Raw genomic sequence first — 9,136 nt, 5'->3', positions numbered from 1 at the left:
GTCCCAACAGCATCTACTTCTATCACTAAATTGTACATGGTGATGCTCCAAATGAAAACATTGTAAATCAAAGAAACCTACCAATGGTCCCAACAACATCTACTTCTATCACTAAATTGTACATGGTATTGGTGCATACAGGGGCATAACCAATCTTGTGTAAGTTCTGTAGGAAGGCAGAAAAACCTAGGGCATAACCTAGGTAACCATACGGTTCTTTATTTTTTGACCATGGTAAGCTTATAACAAAAATTTCAAACGCAAAGTGGTAAAATGTTGAACAGATTGGATATGGAGAGGAGAAAAACCTCGATTGGATATGGAGAGGAGAGAATCGTTAGTCGATTGGAACAGATTTGAAGAGATGAACGTCGATCGAAACTCGCAGACGTGGTTGTCGTCGATGTTCCTGGTCGCCGGCGATGGTCCTGGTCGCCGTCGATGGTCTGGTCGCCGTTGATGGTCTGCTCGCTGTCGATGAGGAAGCAATGGGAGGAGGAGCGATGGAGGCTATCTTAGGTTTTGTGAAAAAGCCGGGTAAAAGGGAAAAGGGTATTGAGGGAAATAAGTTTGAGTTCCACTTAGTTCCAGGGTATTAGGTAGAACTCGCGTGTCCCATTCTTATTCCACTTAGTTCCACTTAGAAACACACCAAACATGGGACAAGTGTGTCCTGTTCTGTCCTGTCCCACCCTGTTCCACATACCAAACGCACCCTTAAGGTTATCTTTTGATCCAGTAAAGTAATTATCCACAACTACCACTCGTGTAGAATCTCTGAGTACCCAAATGATTGCAATTTCACCAAAACCTTAAACCTGTTTAAAGAATGAGTACCTCATTTGGGCCAATTTTGCATCAATATATCCACTAGATGAGAGCCAATGAAACCAGCTCCTCCAGTAACCAATATTCTCATGTTGGCCTGACAATATTAGAATTAGATAGAATTCAGCTTCAAGTAACTATAATTTCAACAAATAACACACAAAATGATGATCGTCACCCTTAAAGTTGGGGACAAGAGGAGAATACTTAGAGATGTAAACAAACCAAACGTTCAGCGAACCGTTCGTGAACCATTCGGCGGGAAGTTCGTTTATGTTCGTTTATCTAATAAATGAACGGACATGAACAAGAGTCTCGTTCGTTCATTTGTGTTCATGAACATTCGTTCATTTACCGTTCGTTTATATTCGTTTATGTATTAAATTTAATATATAATCTTTTGTTTATATAAATTTGAATTCAAATAATATTTATTTATGTTCATTTATGTTCGTTCGTTTACCATTCGTGTTCGCTCGTTTGTTCGATTAAGTTAAACGAACGCACATGAACAAACCTCTGTTCGTGTTCGTTCGGATAGTGTACAGCCCTAAGAATACCCATCCAACACTCCCTTCCATGTGACTATGTATCATCATCCATGTGTGACTGTGTATCATCATCCATCCAACTTAAAACCAATATCAAGATTGTCCACAATTTCAATGAATCCTTATAACGTCATTTGCAATTAGCATCTTCTAGGAGAAATATAGCCTACAAATCAAGACCCATTGAAGTTATAGCTGGAAAAACTTGGCATTAAGTAAAGGAGATGGATTCGGAGGTGGTTTTGTAGTAGCATAGCTGTTTCCATTTGTATCCATCCTCTTCGGATCCCTTATTCACACTACACAAGGCACAAGCCATCAACATGTTGCTTGTTCATGTTTATCATTTGTTCATAGATGTCATGTAAACTTACCTAATATTTTGTGCAATATTTGATCCCAAATATTTTTTATTCGTGAACCATGTGTTGAAGCGCCGTGCGTCAGTATGTGCTATTTTATGGAAATAAACTTGGAATAATACAATATGTAATGTTGTTATTGAACTTGTTTACCACATGATATTTAATATTGATGTTCATTGATATTACAAGATATGATTGTATCAACAGGTGTTCCCATGCATAACATGAACCGGAGTACGATGACGAAGAATGTTCAAATGGAACCAAGTATTTTATCCCCAAGGTTGATGACGAGCTTAAACCAAAGGACAACGCATCGTTCATATAAATGATGCGGAAAATATGTACAGGACATACGCGGACAACGCTGGTTTTGATGTTCGTCTTCATGCCAAAAAACAAACAAGAACGGAGATATACAAACAAGATGGTTTGTATGTAATAGAGAGAGAACATCGAATAAAAAGTTTTTTGATTCCATGGCTATTCAGTCTGGCTAGAGGAGATACCATAACACGAACCTTAAACGGTGTGGATATGCATGCATAAAATCCATTTGACAAAGGATAGGTCCGGTTACGAGATATACGAGTTTGTCGAGGCACATAATCATGCGTTATTCAATACCACGATCGACGTTTCTCAAGAAAAAATAGACAGATGAAGTATACGGACTTCAAAAATGTTCTGAATAGCTTGAGTTACAAATTCGGTGCGATTAGGGCTCATCGTATACAAACGGCATTGAATGGTGGATTTGAGCACAATCGATGTTCTGAGATCGACTTTAAGAATTTTAAGAGAGATGCAGTTGCCTGTGTTGGGAAAAAAGACGCGAAGATGTTGATCAATAAACTATCAAATAGGCGAGATATTGTCCCCGGTTATTTTTTCCGAGTACAAGTGCAATGATCAGGAGTTGGGTGCCATTTTCTGGGCAGATGAGGTTGCTAGAATTAACTACAAAGAGTTTGGTGATGTAATTTCGTTCGACGGGACGTTTCGCACCAATAAGTAAGATTTCCAAGTTCAACCTTTTTGTTTTTTTATGTGTGTTACTCAGCGGCATCATTTTATAACTTCAATTTTATTTGATAGGCATGTGATGATTTTTGTTCCCTTTTTGGCGGTTGACAATTACAAAGCCTCCGTTGTTGTCGGATTCGTGTTAATAAGTGGTGAGACAATTGAAAACTTTACAAGGGTTCTAAGAGCTTTCCTAAAATGCCATGAGAAGCAACCGGTTTTTGTGATTACGGAGCTATTCCGTTGGTGTTTACGGAAGCCAAGCATCGTCTATGTATGTGGCACATCATGAAGAAAGTACCTTCTAAGGTATGTACACTTTAATAAACAATTATCTTTCATATGTAAATGTTGTTGTTTATAGGTTCATATTGTGATCGATACGTCCACAGGTTAGTGTCGCCCTAAATCAAGATCCTATGTTCAGTAAAGTTATTAACAAGCTCGTATGGAACATACATATTGGCCCATCTGAATTTGAGACCAAGTGGCAAGAGATGATCGCGCAATACAATTTAGGTGGTGATCTGTGGTTCGCATAAATGTATGACATCCGCGCATTATGGATTCCGGCGTATTATAAGGACACACCGATGTCTGGTCTTATGAAAACAACATCAAGATCTGAGAGTTCGAATTCCTTTATTAACATATACGAATCATATTGGTTTGATTTGGTTCAGTTCCTTAATAATTATGACATTGCTATAGAGAAACAAAGATACAGACAAGTTGTGCATGAAACAATAACGAGGACCACTTATCCAAAATTGTTTACTCCTTTGCGTTTAGAAAGTCACGCATTGAGTATATACAGTCGCAATTTGTTCTTCGACATCCAAAAGGAAATAAAGAAGGTCGTATGGTTTTGTGGTATAGAGACGGTTGAATGTCGGGGTGATCTCAAGACGTTTATCATAAGCCACAAGAACAAGAAATCATTTGTCAGCACCACGTATCGGGTACTATATTCCTTACATAGAAGCTAATATTTTTTAAATTTTCTCGTTAAATGTCACATGTTTGCCTCACCGAAAGATAATGTATTTATCGTAGGTGTCCTGTAATTACCCAGTCAACACGGTCGAATGCGAGTGCAATCTATTCACGCATAACGGGTATCTATGTCGTCATGCATTTAAGGTTCTAATAAACGATGAAGTTGACAGTATTCTGGACCAATACATTTTACGTCGCTGGAAACAAAAATTAGTTCCTGTCTAGTTACAATCCGCCAGAGTTCGATACGGTGAGGTGGGTGCGGAGAAGGATAAGTACATAATTGATGTATATTCCAAAGTCGACGACATAATAAGCATCGCCCGGAATGATAAAGCCCTATTGTCCAGATTGGAGAAGACTCTCGACAAATTCCTGGTTGATATCGAAAAAGAAGTATCGTTTGAAGACCCATCCCAACAAAAGATGGATGCGATCAGAGATCACCTTGGTGTTTCCATACCTGATGACGTGGACATTCTACCACCATCTAGAATAAGGAACAAGGGTTGTGGTACAAGTAAGAGGTTGGTAAGCGTGTCTGAGAAAATACAGTCTGCAAGCAAAAAAAACCTGTCGAAAATGTGCGACATGTGGCCAACGTACCGGACATGACTCACGCAATTGCCCCGAATTGATAGAGTAATCAGTAATCCGAGTACTGGAAATATCATCGTTACGGGGGTGCTTCGTTGTTGTCAATCTTACATTCCGTCATGCGCCAATTTCGGGTTATCTTTTCTTATGATTGGCATACATCGTCTAGTTTTCGTTTCATTTACAATTTATAGATGTCTTAAGCACTAGTTGTTTTTTCCAAGACTAAGTAATAAAATCATCGTAAGTGCGGTGTTCATAATTACCGACAATATATGATTTGGTAAGTGTTTTAATGAACAATATTGAACTTCATTGGATATATTGAACTTTTTTTATTATTGGGTATGATTCATGTGTTGACGTTTCTTGTATCCGGAGGGTCTTGACAATAAAACTGTTGTCTTTTGGTTTTCAAGCTTTTGATTTGTTACAAAAATAAATTCAGAAGTTGATAAGTGGTGGACAGTAACTTGATTGCGGTTGAAAGTATCTTGATTGTTATATCATTTAATGGCAAAAATATTTTGTATAGTATTTGTATGTTGTTCGTTTGTATTATTTATGCTAGTATGTGTGTTTGAAGCTAGACTTTTGAAGTTATGATATAGTGGTCAATTAACTATTTCTTGGTTTTTATGTTTTTCACAGCAGTCTAAATGTTATAGACATGTGACGTCTTTCCAACTTAGTGTGCTACAACACTAGCTTCATATGTCCAAAACAAAGACAATAGCTATTTACATTTTTAAGTGAAAGGTAAGACAAAAAGGATAAGAGCCCAGCAACCATTCAACTGCTAATGTCATATTTTGATTTTCTTAAGGAATTGTTAATCATCATTCTAGTCCTTAATGTTCTACACTACATACAGAGTAATGAATGTCATACTACAATCTATAATAGTGAAATAGTGACAGTCACTGTACATTGTCACGATAACGCAATATAAATTTGTTGAAATCAAACCCGTGCAAAATTAAACATCAAAAAACATTTAATTAATCAAATACGAAAAATGTATGAACAGACATGACGTGCGTTTATGTCTGAAAACGTTACGCTACCACAAATATCCAAAAGGTAGATGGTACGAAAAACCAGCTAACATAAATGTGTCAACACAACATAAGCAACATTTATTTCTTCCCCCGACTCATCTGTCGTGCACCATGATTTTTCCTAGCATCGTACGATGTCTCCATCGCAATGAACCTTTCTACATCAAATACGATAGATGTCTTACGGATGTTCTCATCGCTTAGTAGCATCTTCGAACAGTATTTGGTTCTGAGGTCCTTCAACTGTCTCTTCTATTTCATACTCTCTTTATACAACCCACAGTCCCATTTCACTACGTCTCCTCCAAAGAATGTCTCCATGTGCCGCATTAACATAACACCAGCGTCAACTGTATCTCATGGAATTGCCACCTTGTCTTGATATGGTCCTGATCCATTTCAGCGTACACTTTCCACGCCCCGTGTCCCTCTTTTAGTAGGTGCATTATCATCATATCTTGCTGCATACATGATAAAGAATGACAAGATAAATATATGTCCATATTGTTCATAACAAAACGTAATTTTAAGTTGTTGTACCAAGCCTACAATGCTGGAGCCATATATATCATCGACTTTTCCATCCCGAGTCTGGCTGTCTATTATGGCTATTGATGGGCGCTTCAGATCAAATACTACAATGTAATAGAATGATGGTTCTAAAACCGGAAAGAAGACCTACATTTTTGAAAAGTTGTGGCTAATTGATACCATTTGAATTAATGCTTAAATAACATACGTACAGTTTCAATCAAATGAAAAACACTTACCAGATCAACGTTACGCATACTGATCAATTCTTTGTCATTGTTCATGCAACTCATGATGTTCTTTCGGAATCTATCATACCTCTTGTTAGCATTCAAATCTTCATCCCTAATAATAGCATCCATCTACAAAAAAAAACAAACGAATACGGTTAATTATAGACTACAATTTATTTATATGGCAATTACATCGACATTCATTCATATACTATTACCGAAATGTCCGTTGATACAAAACAGCGCCTAGGAGACTCATTGCTCCTCAACCTCTCCTCTCTGTTAAGAACCATTGACCACACGTCTATAATTTATGTGCTAACCACGCTTTGAGATACAAGGGATTGCATTGTCTGACGTGTAATTGATTTCCCTTTTGTCGTTATGAAAACCAGTTCACTACATGTTTAATTCGTTAGGTAGTACTATCCAAAATGACAATAATACATATTTGAACAAAATATTATTTAAAATTTGGACAATATAACTTACAAAAATCCCGCCTATGCCTCGTAATATCCAATCTTGCAGCTTCCTTTCGTCACTACTCACCTCGAACGTAACCGCACGTGTAACATACGGTGAACGTAGTTTAAAGCTCAGTTTTGGATCTCTTTTTGGCATTGCAGATCTCACATTTTCTTGTCCACCTATTGCTTTCGAACTATCAATACAAGCAATGACCTCTTCCTTAGATGGACTTATTCCCAAATCGAAAGCTGGTGCCTCGATATCTGCATACAAATCAATGTCTCGGACGTTGTTACACGAATGATAGTGGCCAATCCAAAAACTATATGTGCATGTCTGTTCGTATACGTAATTGTGTACGCGCATGCAAATGGTGTTTATAAAATGGGTGTCATTTGTTTGATATATCACTACGATGTTCTTATAAGACATAGTGATGAACGGTGTGTGAAACAATTTGGTATATATGTGCACCTTTTCATTTTGTGTGAAACATTTGTGTGTGTGTGTGTTTAGATCAAAGCATATGCACCTTCTCATTATGCACAATGTAAACAGGTTCCCATTGATGTAAAACTAAATGCTTACTTGATTGATCATTTGTGCTTCTACCATTTGATATAAAAAAACAGTCCCAACAGCTGATATCAAAAAACAGAAATTGTTCTTCATGACCATGTGCACTAAAGACCATGATGAAAGTTGAAAACTTAACTGCATCATTATGTTTCTCTGTGTGTGTGTATAAGTTGAACGTTGAAAATTTGATTGCAGTTTTTTGTTTCTGTGTGTGTATATAAGTTGAAAGTTGAAAACTTGACTGCAGCATTCTGTTTATATTTGAAGTACAGTACACACACAAAACACTCTGCAGCTATCTAACATAAGCCAAAAATGGAAGTACCAATACACATGCACACACACAGGTTGGTGCTTTGGCAAACAGTAATGCCCATATATTCACAACCATATACGCCCCCACCAAGTTAACGGATCAGCTACTAGTTTGTGTTCATACATGGGCCAACGATGAACCAACATGAACACGCTATTAACATAACTCATTCATATATGGGCCAAAAATTAACAAACATGAACACAATATGAACATGAATTAGCATCTGGGCATTTTTGTACTATGTGTGCATTTTTTAGCCCATATATTCACATCCACATACGCCCCACCAAATTAAGGTAGCAGCGGTTAATTTGTGTTCATACATGGGCCAACTATGAACCAACGTGAACACGATGTTCTTACACGACATAGTGATGAATATTGTGTGAAACACTTTGTTATATATGTCATAAACATTGGAATGAGGTGAAGTTATTAACATATAAAAAAACGGCATATCAAGTACCTGTTTGTGCACGTCTACGCAGTTTACTTGTCCGAGGTTCACATTCATCTATGCTTCTGCTTCGAACCCTACCAACACTCTTCAATAGTGCTTCTAACGATGTCATCTTCACCTTTTCCAACAGCTTCGGGTCTGTGTTACATCCTACTCCTTTTGCTGTGATAGCAGCTCTCTCGTTTGACGCCCGGTCAACCTCTGCAATCACGGTTGGGCTTGTCCAGAATTGTGATAAGGGTGGTAAAATTACAGGATCATATGTGGTCGTCATCTTAGGAGGTGTTACATGAACAAGTGACAATTCTTTGTCACTAGGTTGACCTTCATCCTTTCGGGACTCCCATATGCTGCCTTTAAACATGCTTGCCAATTCCTGTTTGAATTGGTCGAAACATCTGTCACCGGGAAAACGTTCCACATATGCTTGCAACATCATGTCTGTTTCCCTCCTTGTAGAACACAAATCCGCGATTCGCTCACCCATCATTATTATGCATTCCTGCAAAACCATGCACAAACTGTAAAGCAGAAAAAATACGTAACAATGTTGTATGTGCAAGCACCAAATATAATTAAGTCAAGCTTGTGTGTTTGACGATAACAAGCAGACACATCTGTATGTTAAACACACAACGGTTTGATCAACTTTCACATTGAATTGCATAAAACTCGAATTGTGAGTTTTTACATAGCTTGTGAACACACATTTACACAGCTTGTGAACACATATTGACACATATTGATGAAGGTTCACACATTTACACTGCTTGTGAAAATATGTCAAACAATATGAACACATATTGACGAAGGTTCACACATTTATACCCATATGTTCACCCTCGAAAAAACAACATTAATAGCTGTTAATTTGTGAACATATATGGACCATAAATGAACACGAGCCCTCTGGTAAGAAAGGATCCAATCATCTTGTAACCCTGTCAAAGACACTGGACAAAGCATTAGTGCCAAAATCCACAACCCCAACAGGCAAAATATACAGTCTCATAAAAATAAAGATAAAAATAATAATAATAATAATAATAATAATAATAATAATAATAATAATAATAATAATAATAATAATAATAATAATAATAATAATAATAATAA

Source organism: Cynara cardunculus (genome assembly GCF_001531365.2).
Source record: "Cynara cardunculus var. scolymus isolate 2C chromosome LG 5, CcrdV1, whole genome shotgun sequence".
NCBI classification, from domain to species: Eukaryota; Viridiplantae; Streptophyta; class Magnoliopsida; order Asterales; family Asteraceae; genus Cynara; species Cynara cardunculus.
The sequence above is the reverse complement of the archived record's forward strand: the minus strand, read 5'-3'. Positions refer to the sequence as shown.